The sequence below is a fragment of the Canis lupus genome, chromosome 7, assembly GCF_048164855.1.
Source record: "Canis lupus baileyi chromosome 7, mCanLup2.hap1, whole genome shotgun sequence".
Lineage (NCBI taxonomy): Eukaryota > Metazoa > Chordata > Mammalia > Carnivora > Canidae > Canis > Canis lupus.
In genome coordinates, this window is record NC_132844.1 from 51,979,425 (window position 1) to 52,000,851 (window position 21,427).

At 39.8% G+C, this 21,427-nt stretch overlaps 1 long non-coding RNA gene across 1 annotated transcript in view; it reads left to right on the forward strand.

Moving 5' to 3' along the window:
• The window catches only part of LOC140636860 (uncharacterized), a 66,892-nt gene that overhangs the window by 25,739 nt on the left and 19,726 nt on the right, over positions 1–21,427 (forward strand). The window contains exons 2-5 of the long non-coding RNA XR_012034088.1: positions 2,762–5,159; positions 9,574–9,656; positions 11,405–11,525; positions 20,499–20,620. This is a non-coding gene — a long non-coding RNA (uncharacterized lncRNA). The remainder of the gene's footprint in view (positions 1–2,761; positions 5,160–9,573; positions 9,657–11,404; positions 11,526–20,498; positions 20,621–21,427) is intronic.

Sequence of the window (21,427 nt, forward strand, 5' to 3'; positions counted from 1 at the left end):
AATCATGCCCTGGGCTGAAGGCGGCCCTAAACCGCTGAGCCACCAGGGCTGCCCTCACCAAATTTTTCTACTCTCCTCTTCAGTCCTGGGAGCATCTTTACAATCATTACTTTAAACTCTTTATTAGGCATATTGCTTACCTCCATTTTATTTAGTTCTTTTTCTGGGGTTTTGTCATGGTGTTTTGTTTGGAACCTATTCCTCTGTCTTCCCCATTTTGCTTGACTATCTATGTTTGCTTCTATGAGTTAGGTGAACAGCTACTTCTCCTGAACTTGAAGAATGGTCTTATGTGTGGTAATCTTTCGTGTAGACTGTGCCTGGTGACTTTGGCTGGGTGGCTGGTGCTGTGTCTGGCACAGGACAGATGATTTGGGGCAATCCATACTGGGGTTGACCTAGGGGGATGGTACTAAACTGAGCACAGGCCATAATGGTCCCTGGAGTCTCCACAGAGTTGGTGCCAAGGCAGGAGAACTATAGCTAAAGTGGGTGCATGCTGAGGTATTCCAAGGTATTCAGTACAGGGGGTGTCCTGGTGGGGTAATTAGAGTCAAGGCCAGCATGGGCCAGGGTGTCCTGAGGTGCTCCACACAGGGAGTAGACATCCTGGTAGGTGGCTGAAACTGAGATGGGGAGTGGTCCAGGGGTTCTAGGATTCTTACACAAGGAGTACCCTGATGGGGCAGGTAGAACTGAGGTAGGCACTGGCCAGGGCTTCTTGGGGTGCTCTGCCCTGGGGGTGCCTTGGTGGGGTGGCTAAAGCCAAAGGAGGTATGAGCCAGGAGGCTCTGGAGTGCTCTGTGCCAGAGGTGCCCTAGCAAGCTGTCTGGAGCCAAAGTGGTGTGGGCCTAGAGTATTCTGGTGTGCTTTGCACCTGTGTTACCTTGGTGTAACAGCTGGAGCTATAGTGAGCATTGACCCCAGGGATTTCCCAGTGTGTGCTGCACTGGGGCTGCCTGATAGGGCAACTGGGATGGGTGTGAATTAGGGGCTTAGGCTCATGAGGTGATAAGCCAGCTCCGGCACCCAGACCTTGTTCCTATCCATTGTGGAGAATGTCAACCATGGAGCTCACCAGCCCTTCAGATCCAAAGACAGTTCCAGCAGCCCGCGCCCTCACCCCCACCCCTCACCATTTGGTGGAGTTTTATAGGGCTGGCTCTTTTATATTCTAGTTGCTTGCTTATTTATTTATTTATTTATTTATTTATTTATTTATTTAATTTATTTGAGAGAGAGAGCAGAGAGTGGGAGAAGGGAAGGGACAGAGGGAGAAGCGGACTTCCCACTGAGCAGGGAACCTGACATGGGACTTGATCCCAAAATCCTGAGATCATGACCTGAGCTGAAGTCAGATGCTTAACCGGACTAAGCCACCTAGGTGTCCCAAGCTGCTCTTTTAAATGCAGCTTTTTTTCTGTGCCCCAGGACATTTGGGGCTGGTGTGGGCTCACTGAAGCAGCTAGCTGGTTATAGCCCATGGACTCTGCTCCCATGTGCATTATCAAGATGGAGGGGGAGCATAAACCATGGCACTCATGAGCTCCTCAGACCCAGAGTTCCAGCAGCCCCCTGCCATTTGGCAGAGTTCTATTCTAGGACTGGTTCCTTTATATTCTAGTTATCCTTTTAAAACACAGCTTTTTTTTTTTTTCTTTCTGTGCTGCAAGGATGATGAATCTGCTTATGATATCTCAGAACTATCCCTCCTCACGGCAGTTTGCAGCATGGGGGATGGCAGTTCCCTTCATAACCATGTCTCTCCACCTCTCATGCTGTTCCGATGTGGTCTATCTTTTGTGCAGAAGCTGGTTCAGTCAGCCATCAGTTTTTTAGGAAGAATTGCTTTATAAATAGGTGTGGAGGGATGCCTGGGTGGCTCAGCTGTTGAGTGTCTGCCTTCAGCTTGGGGCATGATCCTGGAGTCCTAGGATTGAGTCCCACGTCGGGCTCCCTGCATGGAGTCTGTCTGTCTGTCTGTCTCTCTCTCTCTCTCGAATAATAAAAGTTTAAACTAAATAAATAAATAAGTGTGGATTTGGTGTGTCCATGGGGGAGGTGGGTTCAGGGTCTTCCTACATTACCATCTTGGATCAGAACATAGTGATTATTTAATGTACATAGTGCAGAGGTGCTTGGAATCAGGAATTTAAAAGGAGTGGTCCCAGGCCTCAAAGAACCCAGACTTTAATAGAGGGACATCGATATGTAAGAATGTTAGAATTGCATGTGATAACTGATGAAGAGAACAAAGGCAAGAGAAATGCAGCTAAAATTAAATGTCCTTACAATTTTTACCCACTGATAAATACTCTAAAACTGCAGAGCGTAACATTCCTCAAGGAGCTCGTGGCTGCCTTAATGTTCATGTTTTGCTAGAGATGAAAAGCAACCTCATCTTAACAATAATAGCCAGGTCTCCAGGATCCTATCATTCTTCTCTGTAACATATTGAAATCCCTTTAGAGACTTGCGGTATCTCTACGCACCACGACCCCAAATTTAAAAGTACATAATCAGTGGCTCCTCACAATCACAGGGCAGCTCTGTCTGCCCATAGGTCCTATGCCTGTACTATAATCACCTTTTTGCACTGTAAAACGTCTCAAGAATCCTTTCTTGACCATTGCATCGATGGCCCCACATCATTTTTGATGGCTGGTAGGTACAGGGTTTCTGCATCTTCCTTCACCTGGACTTCAAGCCTTGGTGCAAACTTGGTGAGTTACTTCCTCTTCTCCTTTTACTCTCATTTCAGGGCTCTTCAAGGAGTATGGTCTTACTGGAACACTTTCATGTCGATTGCTCAGGCTGCAATCCTCTAGCCCCTGGCTCCTCTACGGGGAGGGGGGAAAGCCTGCCTTTTGACTGGAAGCTGTACCTTGGCCCGAATGGTAATAAGACCCAGAAACTTGATGCCCTCTCTTTATTCGTACTCTTATACAAAGCTGTCTTTCTTGGGCACAGGACAGCCACTTAAGTCACTAAGATGGTTGCTAATCTTAAGACTCCCACAGGAGGTTACCTTCTTATTGGTCTAATGTGATCCCCTCCACATCTCTGGTGTAGCCGCTTCTGGCCACAGGACCTCTGCCTGGAGCCACCGAAACCAGTAACTGATAGAATTAAAACCCAGCCAGGGACCATTTCCTGGGGAAGTCAGCTATTATGGCCACATGTGCTGGAATATCACTTAGACCATGATGGAGTTCCATCTTTATTCTTCTTCTTCAGTGTGCCCTACTGACTACTTAAATTGTAACATTAGGTATTTCCCCATGCAGATTCTTAACATTCTTCATGGGTTAACCATGGGTTAAGATGGCAGCACTCTTGGTCCACCTACCAGCACCTATTATATCCTGGGAAAAACAATAGGGAAGCAAAGGGATGTTGACATCCCTTCAGTAAACAAGTTGGTATTCATAATAGCCTTTTGAAGGATGCCTCTGGTTGCTTCGAACACTAGGAACCTTGACATTATCTTGAATAAGATGCCACCAAGCCGTCCAGGGGGGATTATGGTAACGGACTTCTCCACTTTTCTGGTAATGAGATCTTCCTCTTGAGGGAATCTTCCTCCCTTGGGGTATCTCTTAATCAATTGGAACCAATTTGGATTGTAAGATAAAGAAAAAAAGACTCATCTTCTTCTGCAATAATGCATGGCCTCGGTATTCCTTAGGAGATAAGGAAAAAATAGCCCATTAATGGGACAAAAACTTCAGTACTATATACCAGTTAGATCTCTTCTGCAGGAAACAAGGAAAAAGCATTGAAGTGCCCTGTGTTCAGGCCTTCATGGCCTTAAATCAATATCCTGATGTAAGGGCTTCTTACAGAATGTGTTTAGCCACTAACCAGGCTGATAAACCCCCTCTCAGCATATTGGATGTTGATTGTCTAAACAGGCCCCCTCCTCTTAACAAACTTGAGCTACTGGAGGAATCACCAGCCAGTGCAAAAACACTGGATCTGTTACTATCCCTCCTCTTTACAAGCCCCAAGTCCCTTCTGTTCCCAGCCTATCTGGACCTACCAGGAGAGGAACCCCTGTCTCCCAGGAGCTCCTTCTAAATCTGGACTATATCCCCTTAGGGAGGTTGCTAATGGAGAAATGAGCATTATTAGAGTCCATGTCCTGTTCTCCATGGCAGACTAGCCTCAAGTAAGACAATTAGGACAATGTTCTGAAAACCCTTCTCAATTTATTGAAGGTTCTCAGCAATTATGTTATGTTTGATTTGAACTCACTGTTGCACCCTTGAGGAAGAAAAACATATCTGGGCGGGGGCTCAAGAATTTGTTGATGAACTACCAGTCAGAGATAGAGGGGTAGGGGGGTAGAGGGTGTTGTTATCCCAAATACCCAACCACACTGAAATTATCAAGAGGGTAGCTAGCCAAAGAAAGGAAAGAGGAGACCATATGATCACTTGTTGAATAGAAGGAATGAAAAAAAAAAAGTATTTTCAAAATCTGTAAGCTTTATTAAAATTCAGGAAATCATTCAAGTTGCTGATGAAAATCTAGCTCTATTTCAAGGTTGTTTGATAGAAGCCATCCATAAAATATACAAATCTGGCCCCAACCTCACCTGAGGGAACAATTACATCACGCACACATATTCTAAGTCCGTGGGAGCCTGACAGCCACCGACAATGAACTAAAATGACTTTAGGTCCTCAAACCCCACCCGGCACCTACCAAAGGCCACTGCTGGAGTTTTTAATAATAGAGAGAAGGTTTTAAGACAGGAAAAGGACCGGAGAGCTAAAGTGCAGGGTAAAATACAGGCTCAAACATTGGCTGCCGCCATCGCGGATTCCCCACAACACCAGACTAACCAGGGGCCAAAGAGAAAGCCGGCATCAGGCCAAGGACCAGGTGAGATCCGTGCTACAGGGGTGGCCAGATCGGACATTGGAGCAAGGAATGTCCAAACAAAAGCTCTCCACCGGGGCCATGTCCTGTCTGTAAGGAAGAAGGACATTGGAAGAGAGACTGTCCTCATCTCCAGAGAGAGAGGAAGACAGGAACTCACTTCCCCGCCCGAGAGCAGGAACCTGAGGATCTGGCATGACGAGGCCCTGAGGCTGGTCCGGCTCCCTTTGACATCAAGATGACTGAGCCCCAGGTTACCCTGGATGTGGAAGGTAAGTTCAATTTGATCTTATTGATACAGGAGCCATTTACTCTGTTCTTATTCAGCACTCAGGCCCTAGTTAACTTTTTTTTCCCCTTTTTTTTCCTTTTTTTTTTTTTTTTTTTTTTTTTAAGAGAAAGTGGGGAGTGGGGAGGGTTAGAGGGAGAGAGAGAATCCCAAGTAGGCTCCATGCTCAGCACAGAACCCAACTCCCGGCTCTACCTCACAACCCCAAGATCATAATCTGAGCTGAAACCAAGAATTAGATGCCTAACAAACTGAGCCACCCTGGCATCCCAACCCATTTATCTTTCTAACCATAACATTGTTGGCCTAGGAAGCTAAAATATGCCATCAGACAATTCCTTTAACTTATAAATACAAAAGTCAATTGATGACTCATGTTTTTCTGGTCCTTCCATCCTATTCCACTCTATTACTTGGATGAGATTTAATTCATAAACTAAGAAGCAGTTTTGCTCTTACTAAAAAGGAGAATGACTTATTCTCTTTAACACTTGGAGAATTAAAACCTTACCCTGATAACCCTTCTAATATTTGGAAAGAAGTAAATCCACAGGTCTAGGGTTGCAATGTTCTAGGACAGCCTCTTAAAGACCAACTAGTTAAAATGATGACCTTAAAGGACCCAACCACTATACCTTATAAAATATATATATATATATATATGTGTGTGTGTGTGTATAATAGAGAGAAGGTTTTAAGACAGGAAAAGGACCGGAGAGCTAAAGTGCAGGGTAAAATACAGGCTCAAACATTGGCTGCCGCCATCGCGGATTCCCCCATATACATATATATGTGTGTGTGTGTGTATATATATATATATATATATATATATATATATCCCTATATATGTGTGTATCCCTTAAAACATGAAGCAAAAGCTGGGTTATAACTACATATTATTAGGTTCTTCAAACATGGCATTTTAAGGCCTTGTCAATCTCCTTATAATACTTCAAGTTTACCAGTAAAAAAGCCAAATGGAAAATATTGAATAGCATAAGATTTAAGAGCAATAAATGAAACATTTGAATCTATTCATCCCATAGTGCCAAGTCCCTGGGGATGCTGACTCACAGTACTTGATTTTTATTTTTTTTTTTAAGATTTTATTTATTTGAAAAAGAGAGTGAGAGAACACAAGCAGGGGAAGTGGCAGAGGAAGAAGAAGGCTCCCTGATGAGCAGGGAGCCCAATACAGGACTCAATCTCAGGACCCTGGGATCATGATCTGAGCCAAAGGCTGATGCTTAACTGACAGACTCACCCAGGCACCCTTACAGTATGATTTAAAAGACACTTTCTTTTGCATCCCTCCAAGTGAAGAAACACAGCCATTACTTGCTTTTGAACAGGCCTCACCTTTAAGCCCAGAGGATGCTCAATTAACTTGGGACTGTCTTGCCACAAGGTTTTAGGGACCGCCCTCGCCTATTTGGGGCTGTACTTCGTAAAGACCTTGGTGATGTAGCCTTGCTTCAAGGGACTGTAATTCTGTATGTGGATGATATTTTAATATGTTGTCCCACAAAAGAAACATCTGATAGTAATTCTCTAACTTTTAACTTCTTGATAAACAGGATATCATGTCTCCCTAAAGGCACAAATATCTAAATAAAAGGTACAATATCTGAGATACAAATTAACACAAGGTTACCATACCCTGTCTACTGACAGGAAAAGGCTACATTAGTTTTTGGACTCTCAACTTCAAAGAAACAACTCCATACTTTCCTACGTATGGCAGGATTTTGCCACCTATGGATTCCTAGATTTGGATTCTTCAAATCATTGTATAATTCAAATAAAGGCCCTGATAAAGAACTTTTACTGTGGACTAAAGCCCAGCAGATAGGCTTTCAAACATTAAAAGCTAACTTTCATCAGCCCTAGCTTTGGCTTTCCAGATTTAGAAAAATCTTTTACTTTATAGGTAACAGAAAAACAGGAACAAGCTTTGGGGGTTCTTAACCAGAAATTAGGGAAAGAAACAAGACTGGTGCGCTATTATTCAAAGGCACTTGATAATGTAGCACAAGGGTGGCCAGCTTGTCTTCGAATGGTGGCTGGAACAGCCCTGCTGCTAGAAGAAGCTTCAAAACTTATGATGCAAAAAAAAAAAAAAAAAAACTTATGATGCAATAGTCCTTGACAGTGATGATTCCATATCAGGTTCAAAGGCCACCAATGGATGGCAGGAGGCTGATTTAGTAAATACCACGCTATGTTTTTTAGATATGTCAGAAGTAGTGCTTAAAACTTGTCAAACTTTAAACCCAGGTACCCTTATGCCGGACCTGACCATCATATTTCTATGCTTGGACATGACTGCTCAGAAATTATTGATCTTGATTATTCTAGCTGACCTGACTTAAAAGATTCCCCTATTGAAAATGCAGATAACTGTAGGTTTACCAATTGTGGTAGCTTCATGGATAAGGCAGAAAGAAAAGCTGGATATGCTATAGTTAGCTTAATTAAGACCATTGAGGCAAAAGCCCTTCCAGTAAATACTTCTGCTCAAAAGGCTAAAGTAATAGTACTTATTCGTGCTCTTCAATTGGCAAAAGGCCTAAAAAATAATATTTAAATTAATTCCAATTATGCTTTCCTGGTACTACGTGCCCATGGAGCAATTTGGAAAGAAAGGGAATTGCTATCAAGTTGTAACTCCCCAGATATAAGCCTGAAATAATTATCCTTCTTGAGGCCATAAATCTACCTAAGGAGGTGGCTGTAATTCATCTCAAGGGACATCAAAAAGATATGACCTTGGGCTCTAAAGGAAACAATTTGGCCGACCATGCAGCAAACAGGCAGCACAAAATAAATACTAAGTCTTACACCAGTTTTATTTGTCTGTAATTAAAACTATAAAGTTTTGGGATCCCTGGGTGGCGCAGCGGTTTGGCGCCTGCCTTTGGCCCAGGGCGCGATCCTGGAGACCCGGGATCGAATCCCACATCAGGCTCCCGGTGCATGGAGCCTGCTTCTCCCTCTGCCTATGTCTCTGCCTCTCTCTCTCTCTCTCTCTCTCTCTCTCTGTGACTATCATAAATGAATAAGAAATTAAAAAAAAAAAAACTATAAAGTTTTAATTCCACACAAGCCCATATCTTCAGTCTGTTTTATTTGAGCAAACATGTGAATGGGAGGGAGAGGGAGAAATCTTAAGCAGTCAGCTAAGAACATGACATAGGACTTTATTTCAAGACCCTGAGATCATGACCTGAGCCAAAATTAAGTCAGGCACTTAACCAACTGAACCATCCAGGTACCCTCATATCTCTAGTCTATTTAGACCAGGAGATTCACATAGTCCAGAAACAAGTATATTTTTAAAAATGCACAGGACTGCCTTGTTAATGACAGAAAAATATTCATACCCAAAAATAACTGATGGAAAGTAATACAGGTTTACACCAGGCTACTCATTTGGGCAAAAAAAAAAATTTGCTTTAGAACATTTAATTACAAATATATTTGATGGGATAAGTTTAACAACTATAAAACAGGTCTGTCAATCCTTTATTGTTTGTGCACAGGTAAATCTGGAAAGTGCAGTCTACTCCCTCCCTTTTGAAACCACTCCAATGACATGGAACATATCCAGGAGAGGACTGGCAGCTTGATTTCACATAAATGCCTCCTTGCAAAGGTTATTAAGTTCCTACTAGTGATTGTTGATACTTTCACTGGATGGATCAAGGCCTTTCCATGTAAAAGTGAAAGGGCCATGGAAATAACTAAGTTTTGTTGTGAGAAATTATTCCTAGATTTGGTCTTCCATGGTCCCTTCAAAGTAGCAATAGACTTTCTTTTACTGCACAAATAACAAATAGCATGAGCTTTGAAAATTAAATTTTTTCTACATTTATCCTGGCATCCACGATCCTCTGAACAGGTAGAGAAAGCTAATTACACTTTAAAACACCACCTTAAAAAAATAAAAAAAATAAAAAATAATAAAACAACACCTTACTAAGTCCAGAGACAGGAAAATTGGGTTACTCTCTTACCTATAAGACTTCTCCAAATGAGAACTTCTCCAGAAGAACCTATTGGTTATAAGATATTATACAGAAAACCATTTCTTACAGTGCGCTTGTAATTAGATAAAGATCATAACACTTTAATTATTCATTCGAGGCTGGTTTAATTAATAAGTTACTTAATGAATATGCTGATCAAATGCTCCCCAAACCTGATTTAACTATAACTGAAAATCCACCCCATGCAAGCCCTGGAGACATGGCTTATTTAAAAGATTGGAAGTCAAATACTGTGGGGGACTTAAATCCAAAATGGAAATGTTCATGTCAGGTCATGTTATGTACTTCTACTGCAGTAAAATTAGAGGGACTCTTCCATCTAAAATAAAACCTGTACTTCCTTCACAGGAAACCAGCGAACAAACTAACATGCCATCTTACTCCTGTGAACCTTTAGAAGATCTCAAACTCCTCTTCAAAAGACAATGAAGGTTGTATGTTTTCTCTTTGTTCTTTGTTCTCCAATTTTAACAGACCATTCCTTCCTACAATGGTACAACATTATGCTGAACTTCAAAATCAAACAGCTTGTTGGATTTGTAGATTTTTGCTTATGTCAAGTATATCCACATTGCCCTGGTGGTTTCCCCTTTACAGGGCACTGACTGGCACTCCTTATACACTTATACTTTAGATAAGATACATAATCCTAACACTGGCATATATTGTGATAATTCTATCACCTGAAAATACTTCTTCTTGGCCAATGATCAATATGACTTGGAACTTTCCAAGTCATAACCAGACTTTTTCATACCCTCAGACCATTAAGGTTTTAACTGAATTCACAAGCCTACAAATAAAAACGCCCGTCAATGACTGCCTAGATTACTAAACCCTACTTATCAGTATACCCAGGTTGGTATATACCGAGTCCAGGATGATTATTTATGGCTCACAACAACTACTGGACAATTCAATCAAAAGACAGTTTTATAAAAAAAAAAAAAGAGTTTTATGCTGAGAACAAAAGATCATACATGTGATACCTATACAAACAGCACATGACATTTGGAATGGCTGGCACTAGAAGTATGTTCTCAAACCATTATTCTCCATGTTGCTGATTGCTTTGTTACTGGCTGGGCAAGGCAACTGGGAATTCGATGGCTAGCTCCAAACAGCCCCCAGCAGTTACATGGATCTGACCTGTGGCCCTGACTTCCTCCAGGATTGACAGGTCATTGTACCTTGGGTTTTTTTTTTGTTTTTGTTTTTGTTTTTTTACTTGGACTGGGAGGCGCCTTATCAAAACCATCACTACTCTGGCTTATCTTCCAAATTTAAAACAATGATAGACATGATCAATATTTCATTGGTATGATCATTTAATATCCATCTTTGTTCCCTCAATAGAATTGGAGGGATATCTGGCATATGGAATCCTTTAACAAATATGTTATAGAAGCACTAAATGACACAAAACAGTATTTCCTTACTTAATGCTGAAGTTACAGCTCACAGATGCTTAAAGCAGTTCTACAAAATCCAATGGCCTAAGATATTTAACAGCTGCACAATGTGATACCCCATTATTAAAATGGAATGATGTGGGATGCTTGGGTAGCTCAGTGGTTGTGTCTGCCTTGGCTCAGGGTGTGATCACAGAGTTCCAAGATTGAGTCCCGCATTGGGCTCCCCACAGGGAGCCTGCTTCTCCCTCTGCCCATGTCTCTGCCTCTTTCTCTGTGTCCCTCATGAATAAATAAATAAAACCTTTAAAAATAAATAAATAAAAGGGAATGATGTATATATATCCCAGATTATCACAAAAATGTAACAGGATTGCTAAAAGATGTGAATATACTCAAACTGGCACTTTACATGATTCCTCCCTCTCCTTTTTTTTTTTTTTTTAAGATTTCATTTATTTATTCATGAGAGACACAGAGAGAGAGAGAGAGAGAGAGAGAGAGAGAGGCAGAGACACAGGCAGAGGGAGAAGCAGGCTCCATGCAAGGAGGCCGATGTGGGACTCGGTCCTGGGTCTCCAGGATCACACCCCAGGCTGCAGGCGGCGCTAAACCACTGCGCCACCGGGGCTGCCCTCCTCCCTCTCCTTTAACAATTGGTTAAACTCCTGGACTGGAGGAGGATCTTGGTCAACTATCAAAGGTCTTTTTATTGGGCTTCTTTTTCTCATAATAATATTAATCTTATTTTGCTGTTTTTTTTCCAGTGTCTCCCTGCCTGATGCTGAGACTCTTTCACTACCATTAATTCAAGCTGACAGATGATCCTTTCTACTTGAGAAGATTCCCATATGTTATCTACCTTGGATTCAGCTGCCTCTGCCTTTGGTAACTCCTATATATAAATCCCCCAACTGACCAGTGTTGACTCATAGTAGGGACATCTCTATGCCCCTCTTCAGCAGGAAGAAATTACAGAAGATAAAACCTTCCAACCTCAGCAACTTTAAAGATTTAAGGGTCAAAATTGTTCAGGGGGAAAAATGAGAAGAACAAAGGCAAGAGAAATGCAGTTAAAATTAAGTGTCCTTACGATTTCAGCCCACTGATAAATACCTGAAACCTGCAGAGCATGACATTCCTCAAGAAACTCATGGCTGCCTTAAATTCATGTTTTGCTAGAGACTAACAACAACCTCGTCTTGACAATAATAGCCAGATCTCCAGGATCCTATAACTCTTCTTTAACACATGGAAATCCCTTTAGAGACTTATGTTATCTCTATGTACTTTTAAGTTTGGAGGGGGGCATGTAACCAGTCACTCCTCATAATCATAAGTGCAGTTCTTACTGCCCATGGCAGTCCTGTGTCTGTGCTATAATAAAAGCACCTTTTTGCACCATAAAATGTCTCAAGAATTCTTTCTTAACCATTGCGCTCCATAGCTGCACATCAATAACTGCTAGGATAGAAGTAATACAGGGTATTTAGGAAACACAGACAAGGGGTACATTCTGGTGGAGTCAGGGGATGTATTCCAGAGCTGCTGAGCCTGAGGTTAAGAGGGAATTCATTAGTTCCATGATTGGCTCAGTGATCCCTGCAGCCAGTTGCACAAGTTGAGAAGCTGTGAGGGTTGAGCTTAGCCCTGATCACTCGCTTGCTCTCACTGGTTTGTGATGTGCCTGTCCGTTACTGTAGTCACCTGCCTCATGTGGCTAGTCAGCATTTGAAATACAGCTAACCTACACTGCGATATGTGATAAAGGTAAATTATTTTGCAGATTTCAGAAATTTAGAATAAAAAAATCCCTTTAATGTTTTTATATTACACATTGAAATGATACTATTTTGGATACATTGAATATTTTTGAAATTAATTTCACCTCTTTTTTTTTTTTTTTTTTTTGCTAGTATTGCTCTAGAAAACTTAAAATTATTTATGTTGTTTAAGTTATATTTTGAACTAGGCGATGCTGGTCTAAATCATTGGTTCAACTCCAGTGGGAATCCTGCCCATTTGGGTTTTGATGTGATTCTTTTAGAACTAGACCTTGGCTCTGCCACAAACCAGTGTTCTGGAGTCAGCCCTGCTCCACTACTCAGTAACTAGGGTAAGCTTTGAGCAAGTTTAAACTCTCTTAATGCCAGGATTTTTTTTTGAACTTATAAAGCAGGGACAATAAGACTTAGGAGTTGTGAGCGTAAACAATAATCCCTATAAACCAAAGCTCTTTGCTCTATATTTAATACATTTAAGCTCTTAAAATTTCTAAACAGCTTTATTGAGGTGTCATTTATAAATAATAAACCCTTAATGAATGTTATTAAGACTAAAATTTATTGAGTGCTTCCTACTGCCAAGCCCTTTGTATGAATTCCCTCCTTTAATTTGTACAAGTTCTAGTGTTACCACCTTAGGCAAACCCGTTGTCTTTTCCAGATCTCCATTTTTTTTGCGCCCCATTGGAACAATTGATCAATAAATAATTTCTAAGATAAATTTCAGCTTTGTTGTTCTGTTTCCCCTGAAATTAAAAAAAAAATAGCTATCATATTTGTAGTATTGCAAAGTTCTGTCTTCAAATTGTTTCTTTCTTTTTATAGTCTTGTTTTTGTTTCCCTGGTTTTATTTATACTTTCATCTCTCTGGAGATGTATAATTATGGCTTGTTCTTAAATTTTTCTCCTACTACCTGTACTTTCCTGTTTACTCTGTGCTCCTTTTCTGTTTAGTAAGTTTGCTTCTCTATCTTTTTGTGTGAGAGACTTGCCCTTCACATGTCTGGTCTTGACTTGCCCATTGATATTCAAGGATGAGACACTAAATGCTGACTGGAACCTCTGTGTGGGGGTGAGGGGAGGAGGATGCCAGGGTGGGGTGTTGACTGAGCAGTGAGAAATGAGCCTGTTTTGTTGACATGCCTCAGTGTCAGTATCTATAGGTCTTTATTTGGAGAGGCTGTTTTTCCAGAAAGTCTCCACATTCCTGCCTGATGGCTATAAGCCTGGCAATTAGCATTCTGGAGGCTAATTGGGAATCTTTCCTGCCAGGTCTCACCGTTGCCTCCAGTTGGAGTTCAGTTGAATTGATTTGCTCTTTTTAGCTTCCCCTACTTCCAGCTGAGGTCTCAAGTCTCTCCAGAACAGCAGCAGTAACGAAAGCATATACTATGGCTGCTATTAAGCATCAATTCCAACAGACATTGTCCTAAGTAATTAAGATGTAATGTGTCATTTCTTCCTCTCTACTGTGTGGGTAGGTACTAATATTTCCTCCAACTTTTTGTTGGGACATGGAGAGTTTAAGTGACTTGCTCAAGGTTACAAAGCCATGGATCTAGCACTTCCCTCCAGAACCCAGGCTCAAAACCACTATGTGACTTGTTCCTCTGCTTTCTACTTCCCAAATAGTGCCCTCTCTTGTCCATTGATGGTGCCTCTCCTGTTCTCCTTGTCTTTGAGGATTTGTACTTTATTTACTGCCATTTTAGTGGGGTTTCAGAAGAGCAGAGACAAATGCACAGGTTTCATTCACCGTAGAGAATCAGGTACGGAAATCTCTTTTTGGGTATAGGTAGCTACTGATGGATGGCCAGTGTGAGAATAAGGCCAATCCTGCTGTCTGAGCTCCTGCTTCTGATCCCAATTAGACTTTGTAGCCACAGAAGCCCCAGGGACCCCTAGTTCATATATTTATTGGTAACATAAATATCTAAAGGGGAGATGAAAGTTAGACTACATAGCCATTAAGAATATATATTGAGGGGCACCTTGGTGGCTCAATCAGTTAAGTGTCAGACTCTTGATATCACTTAGGTCTTGATCTCAGTGTCATGAGTTCAAGCCATGTATTGGGCTCCATGCTGGGTGTGGAGCCTGCTTTAAAAAAAAAAAATGAATGATGTATTATATATTGGCTAATTGAATTTAAATTTAAAAAAAGAAAATAATATATATAATATATATTGAAATGATGTATGTGGTACTATTATGTAAAGAAAATAAGCCTACAAAGCATTATGTGGCATGTATTCTAGTTTTTTATTGAAATATAATTAATATACAATGATATATTAGTTTCAGGAGTACAACATATTGATTAAACAGTCTATAGATTACTCAGTGCTCACCATGGTAAGTGTAGTCACCATGTTTCTTCACCATCTGATGTTATTACATTTTTATTGACTATATTCCTGATGCTGTACTTTTTATCTCCATCACTTATTTATAACTGTAAGTTTATACCTCTTAATCCCCTTCATGTATTTTTCCCATTCCCCCCACCCACCTCCCCACTGGCAATCATCAGTTTGTTCTCTGTATTTAAGAGTCTCTTGGTTTGTTGGTTGGTTTGGGTTTTTTGTTGTTCATTTGTCTTGTTTTTTAGATTCTAAATATGAGTGTAATCACCTGGTATTTTTCTTTCTCTGCCCAATTTATTTCCTTAGTATAATACCCTCATGCTTATCCATGTTGTGGCAAATGATAAGACCCATTCTTTTTTGTGGCCAAGTAATATTCCATCATATGTATATACCATTTCTTCCTTATCCATTTGTCTTTTGACAGATACTTGGGTTGCTTCCATATCTTGACTATTGACAATAATACTGTAAACACAGAGGTGCATATATCTTTTCTAAATAGTGTTTTTATTTTCTTTTGGTAAACAACCAGAGGGGAAATCATTGGATCATGTGATATTTCTAGTTTTAATTTTTTTGAGAAACTTCCATGCTGTTTTCCACAGTGGCAGCCCCAATTTACATTTTCCCCAACAGTGCACTAGGGTTCCTTTCTCCTATCTTCCCCAACACTTGTTTCTTGTCTTTTGATTCTATCCATTCTGACTGGTGATAGGTGATGCCTCATTGTGGTTTTGGTTTGCATTTCCCTGATGATGAGTGATGTCGTGCATCTTTTCATATGCCTGTTGGCCATCTATATGTCTTCTTTGTAAAAATGTCTATTCAGGTCCTTTGCCCATTGTCTAATCGGATTATTTGTCTTTTTTTGTTCTTGAGCTGTAGAAGTTCTTTGTATATTTTGGATATAAACCTCTTATCAGATATATTACTTGCAAATATCTTCTCCCACCCAGCAGGTTGCCTTTTTGTTTTGTTCGTGGATTCCTTTGCTGTGCAAACACTTTTTAGTTTGATGTAGTTTCAACAGTTTATTTTTGCTTTTGGTCCACTTGCCTGACGAGACACATCTAGAAAAATGTTGCTAAGGCTGATGCCAAAGAAGTTACTGCTTGTTTTCTTCTAGGATTTTTGTGGTTTCATATCTCACATTTAGGTCTTTAATACATTTTTTAGTTTATTTTTGTGTGTGCCATGAGAAAGGTGTCCAGTTTCATTCTTTGGCATGTAGCTGCTGTCCAGTTTTCCCAGCACCATTTATTGAAAAGACTGCCTTTTCCCCACTGTATATTCTTGCTTCCTTTGTCCTAGATTAATTAATCGTAAAAGCATTTTTTTTTTTTTTCTGGGCTCTCTATTCTATTCTACTGGTCTGTGTGTCTGCTTTTGTTCTGGTACACTGTTTTGATCACTACAGCTTTGTAGTATATCTTGAAATCTGGAATTGTGAAACTTTCAGCTTTGTTCTTTCTCAAGACTGTTTTGGCTATCCAGGGCCTTCTGTGGTTCTACACAAAATTTAGGACTATTTGCTTTGATTCTGTGAAAAATGCTGTTGGTATTTTGATCAGGATTGCATTGAATCTGTAGATTGCTTTGGGTGGCATGGACATTTTGGTAATATTAATTGTTCCAATCCATTAGCATGGGATGTCTTTCTATTTGTGTCATCTTCAATTTCTTTCATCAGGGTCTTATAGTTTTCAGAGTACAGATCTTTTACCTCCTTGGTTAAGTTTATTCCTAGACATTTTATTCTTTTGGGTGTAATTTTAATGAAATTGTTTTCTTAATTTCTACTTCTGCTACTTCATTATTAGTGTATGGAAATACAATCAATTTCTATGTATTAATTTGTATCCTGCAAGTTTATGGATTCATTTATTCTAATAGTTTTTTTTTTTGTGGAGTTTAGGTTTTTTTTGTGTATGGTATCATGTCATCTGCAAATAGTGACAGTTATACTTCTTCCTTGCTAATTTGAATGCCTCTTACTTGTTTGATTGCTGTGGCTAGGACTTTCAGTACTATGTTGGATAAAATTAGTGAGGGTGAACATCCTTGTCTTGTTCCTGATTTTAGAGGAAAAGCTCTCAATTTTCACCATTGAGTATGCTGTTAGCTGTGGGTTGTTATACGTGGCCTTTATTATGTTGAGGTGTGTTCCATTTAAACTTACTTTGTTGAGAGTTTTTATGATGAACATATGTTGAATTTTGTCAAATTCTTTTTCTGCATCTATTGAGATGATCATGTGATTTTCATCCTTGGTTTTGCTGATGTGTTATATCATGTTGATTGATTTGTGAATATTGAAACATCTTTATATCCCCAAAATAAATCTCACTTGATCTTGGTGAAAGATCCTTTTAGTGTATTGTTGAATGTGGTTTGCTAATACTTTGCTGAAGATTTTTGTATCTATGTTCATTAGGCATATTGGTTTGTAGTTTTCTGTTTTTTTAGTGTCTTTGGTTTTAGTATCAGTATAATGCTGCCTTCATAGAATGTATTTCCAAGCTTTCCTTCCTTCTATTTTGTGTATGTTTGTGTGTGTGTCCTTGCACACATAATAGTTTGAAGAGAATACATGTTAACTCTCCTTTAAATGTTTAGTAGAATTCCCTTGTGATCCATGTGGTCCTGGACTTTTTGTTGGGAGTTTTTGATAACCAATTCAATTTCTTTGCTAGTAACCAGTCTGTTCAGATTTTCCATTTCTTCATTATTCAGTTTTGAAAGATTGTATGTTTCTAGGAATTTTTAAAGGTTTTATTTATTTGAGAGAGAAAGACAGAGATAGCAAGAGAGCACAAGCAAGGAAGAGAGGGAAAAGCAGGACCCTGGGATCATGACGGAAGCCGAAAGCAGATGCCCAACTGACTGAGCCACCCAGCGCCCCTGTTTCAAGGGATTTATCAATTTCTTCTAGCTTATTCAATTTGTTAGCATATCATTTTTCAGAATAGTCTCTTAATTCTTTGTGTTTCTGTGATGTTAGTTGTTACCTCCCCTCTTTCATTTCTGATATTATTTGTGTCCTCTCTCGTTTTTTCCTTGATGAATTTGGCTAAAGGTTTATCAATTTTATCTTTTCGAAGGACTGGTTCTTGGTTTCATTGATCTTTTGTTTGTTTGCTTGTGTCTATTTCATGTGATTTCTGCTCTGATCTTTATTATTTCCTTTCTTCTACTAACCTTGGGTTTTGTTTGTTCTCCCTTTTCTAGTTTCTTTAGGTGTGAGGTTAAATTGTTTGAGATTTTTCTTGTTTCTTGGGGTAGGCCTGCATCAGTATGAATTTTTCTCCTAGAACTTCTTTCACTGTGTCCCAAAGATTTTGGACAGTAGTGTTTTCATTTTCATTTTTTACCAGCTATTTTTAAATTTCCTCTTTGATTTCTTTATTGACCATTGGCTGTTTAGTAGCATGTCGTTCAGCTTCCATGTGTTTATGCTGGGGTTTTTTTCTTGTGATTCATTATGCTGTCTGAAAAAACGCATGTGATTTTAATCTCCTTAAATTTGACTTGTTTTGTGGCCCTACATGTGACCCATCCTGGAGAATGTTTCATGTGCACTTGAAAAGAATGTGTATGCTATTGGTTTTGTATGGAATGTTCTGTGTATATCTCTGTTTATGCCTTCTGGTCTAAATTGTCATTCAAAAACATTATTTCCTTATTGATTTTCTGCCTGGATGATCTATCCTTTGAAGTAAACGGAGCATTAAAAATCCCCTGCTATTTTTGCATTACTGGCGGTTTTTCCCTTTATGTCCACTAACATTTCTTTTATGTACTTAGGTGCTCCAATGTTCGGTGCATAGATATATACAGTTGTTATATCTTCTTGTTGGACTGATCTCTTTATCTTTATGCAGTAATGCCCTTCTTTGTCTCTTGTTACAATTATTGTTTCAAAGTAATTTTGTCTGATCTAAGTGTTGCTACATTGACTCTTGTCCCCTAACCACTTCTATTTGCATGCTGTATCTTTTTCTATGCTTTCACTTTATTTGTATGTGTCTTTAGGTCTGAAGTGAATCTCTTGTAAGCAACATAGAGATAGGACTTTTTTTTTTTAACCCATTCTGTCACTCTATGTCTTTTGATTAGAGCATTTAGTCCTTTTACATGTAATTATTAGTAAGTATGTACTTATTGTCGTTTTGTTCATTGTGTTGCTTTTGTAGGTATTTTCTATTCCTTTCTTCTCTTGTTCTTTCTCTGTGGTTTAATGGTTTTCTTTAGTGTTATACTTGGGTTCCTTTCTCTTTTTTATATATCTATTATATATGCTTTGATTTGTGGTTACCTTTCATTGACATATAATGTCTCATGTGTACAGCAATTTATATTAAATTGATGGTCACTTAAGTTCAAGCACATTCTAAAAATACTAAATTTTTATTCCCCCAATTTTTATGTGTATGAGATCATATTCCACATTTTTGTGTATCTCTTGAGTGAATTTTGTAGAAATCATTGATTTTTTTTTTAAAGATTTTACTTATTTATTCATGAGAGACACAGAGAGAGAGAGAGGCAGAGACACAGGCAGAGGGAGAAGCAGGCTCCATGTAGGGAGCTCGACGCGGGACTCGATCCCAGGTCTCCATTACCACACCCTGGGCTGAAGGCGGCATTAAACCGCTGAGCCACCTGGGCTGCCTGAAATCATTGATTTTACTACTTTTTATTTTAACCTCCACACTGGCTTTATAAGTGATTTATCTGCTACCTTTACTATTAGCTTGCTTTTACCAGTGAAATGTTTTCCTTTCAAATTTCTTCCAGTTATGCCTTTTCTTTCCAAAGAATTCCCTTTAATGTTTCTTATCAGGATGTTTTAGTGATGATGTATTCCTTTAACTCTTGTTTGGGAAGCTCTTTATCTCTCCTAAGTGATGACCTGCTGGATAAAGTATTCTTGGTTATAGGTGTTTTTTGTTTGTTTGTTTTTTGTTTTCCTTTCAGCACTTTGTAGGCCAGAGGGGTTGGCATGGTATGCTAAAAGTTTCTGCTGGAAAAAAAAAAAAAAAAGTTGATAGCTTTATGGGGTTTCTCTTGTATATAACTTTTTTTTTCTTGCTGCTTTTGAAACTCTATCATTACTTTTTGCCATTTAAATTATTAATTGCCATTTAAATTATGTCTTGCTGTGGACCTCCTGGGCTCATTTTCTAAGGGGCTTTCTGTGCTTCCTGGGCCTGGATGGCTGTTTTCTAAGTTTTTTCTTTTGTTTTGTTTGAGAGAGCACAAGCCATGGGGAGAAGGGCAGAGAGAGAGAGGGAGAAGCAGGCTCCCCGCCGAGCAGGGAGCCCAATGCAGGGCTTGATCCCAGGACCTCAGCATCATGACTTGAGTGGAAGGCAGATGCTTAGGCAATTGAGCCACCCAGGCGCCCCTTTTCAAGTAAATACTCTACCCCCTTCTCTTTCTTCTCTTTCTGGAATCCCTATAATGCAAATGTTATTAAGCTTGATGGTATTGAGTTCCCTTAATTTATGCTCATTTTTTATTCTTTTTATTTTTCTGTTAAGCGTGGTTGCTTTCCTTAGGATCACTGATCTGTTCTTCTGCATCCTCTAATCTGCTGTCCTTTCCCTCTACTGTTAGTTTAATTTCAGTTATTGAATTCTTCGTCTCTGGTTCTTTTTTATATTTCCTCTTTAAGTTCTTACTGAGTTTATCTACTTTTTTTTAAGTAGGCTCCACGCCTGGCATGGAGCCCAACTCACGACAATGAGATCAAGACCTAGCTGAGATGAAGAGTCGGACGCTTAATGAACTGAGTCACCCAGGCATCCCTACCCACATTTTTCTCAAGGTTGGTATCTTTATGACCATTACTTTGAATTTTTTTTTTAGGCATAGCTATGACTTACCTATTTCATTTAGCTCTTTTGTGATTTCTATTTTCTTTAAGACATATTCCTGTGTCCTTTTTTTGTCTTAGTCTCTGTGTTTGTTTCTATGGATTAAGGAAGTCAGCTACGTCTACTGGTCTCTTGAAAGTAGTGACCTTGTGTCCTGTGGTGTCCTGGAGCACAATGCCCCCTGGGCACCAGAATCAGGTGCTCCAGGGGTGTCCCCATGTAGGCTGCATGTACTCTGCTGTGTGGCTATGTTTGCCTGCCCCTAGTCAGCAATAGCCCACTTTGCCTGCTGTGGGCACACCACACAGGGTATAGGGTATCAGGTGCCTGGTATCAATCAATATGGGGCTTGCAGGTGGATGGGATCAGCAGTCAAACTAGGTTTCTGCTATCAGCCTTTCTGCTGTACTTGAGGGCTCTTAGAAGGCCAGGGCTTTCTCCCGGTGGCCCACAGAGGTTTTCATTGATGGGCAGGGCCGGCAGTTGCACTAGATGTGGTATTCATCTTTCTGCCACAGTTATGGGTGCACCAAGCAGCAGGGCTTTTTCCCTGCACAGCCAGGAATCACAAGCTGAGCTGAAACCAAGAGTCAGAGGCTTCAACAACTGCACCACACGGGTGCCGCAGTACATTCAGATTAATACAAAACATAGACATTTATTGTGAGAATATTAGAATATACATAACATCAAAAAACACCCAAAGATAACCAACCAGAAGGAATTTTTGCTGTGTAACCTTTTTCTCCTGTAATATG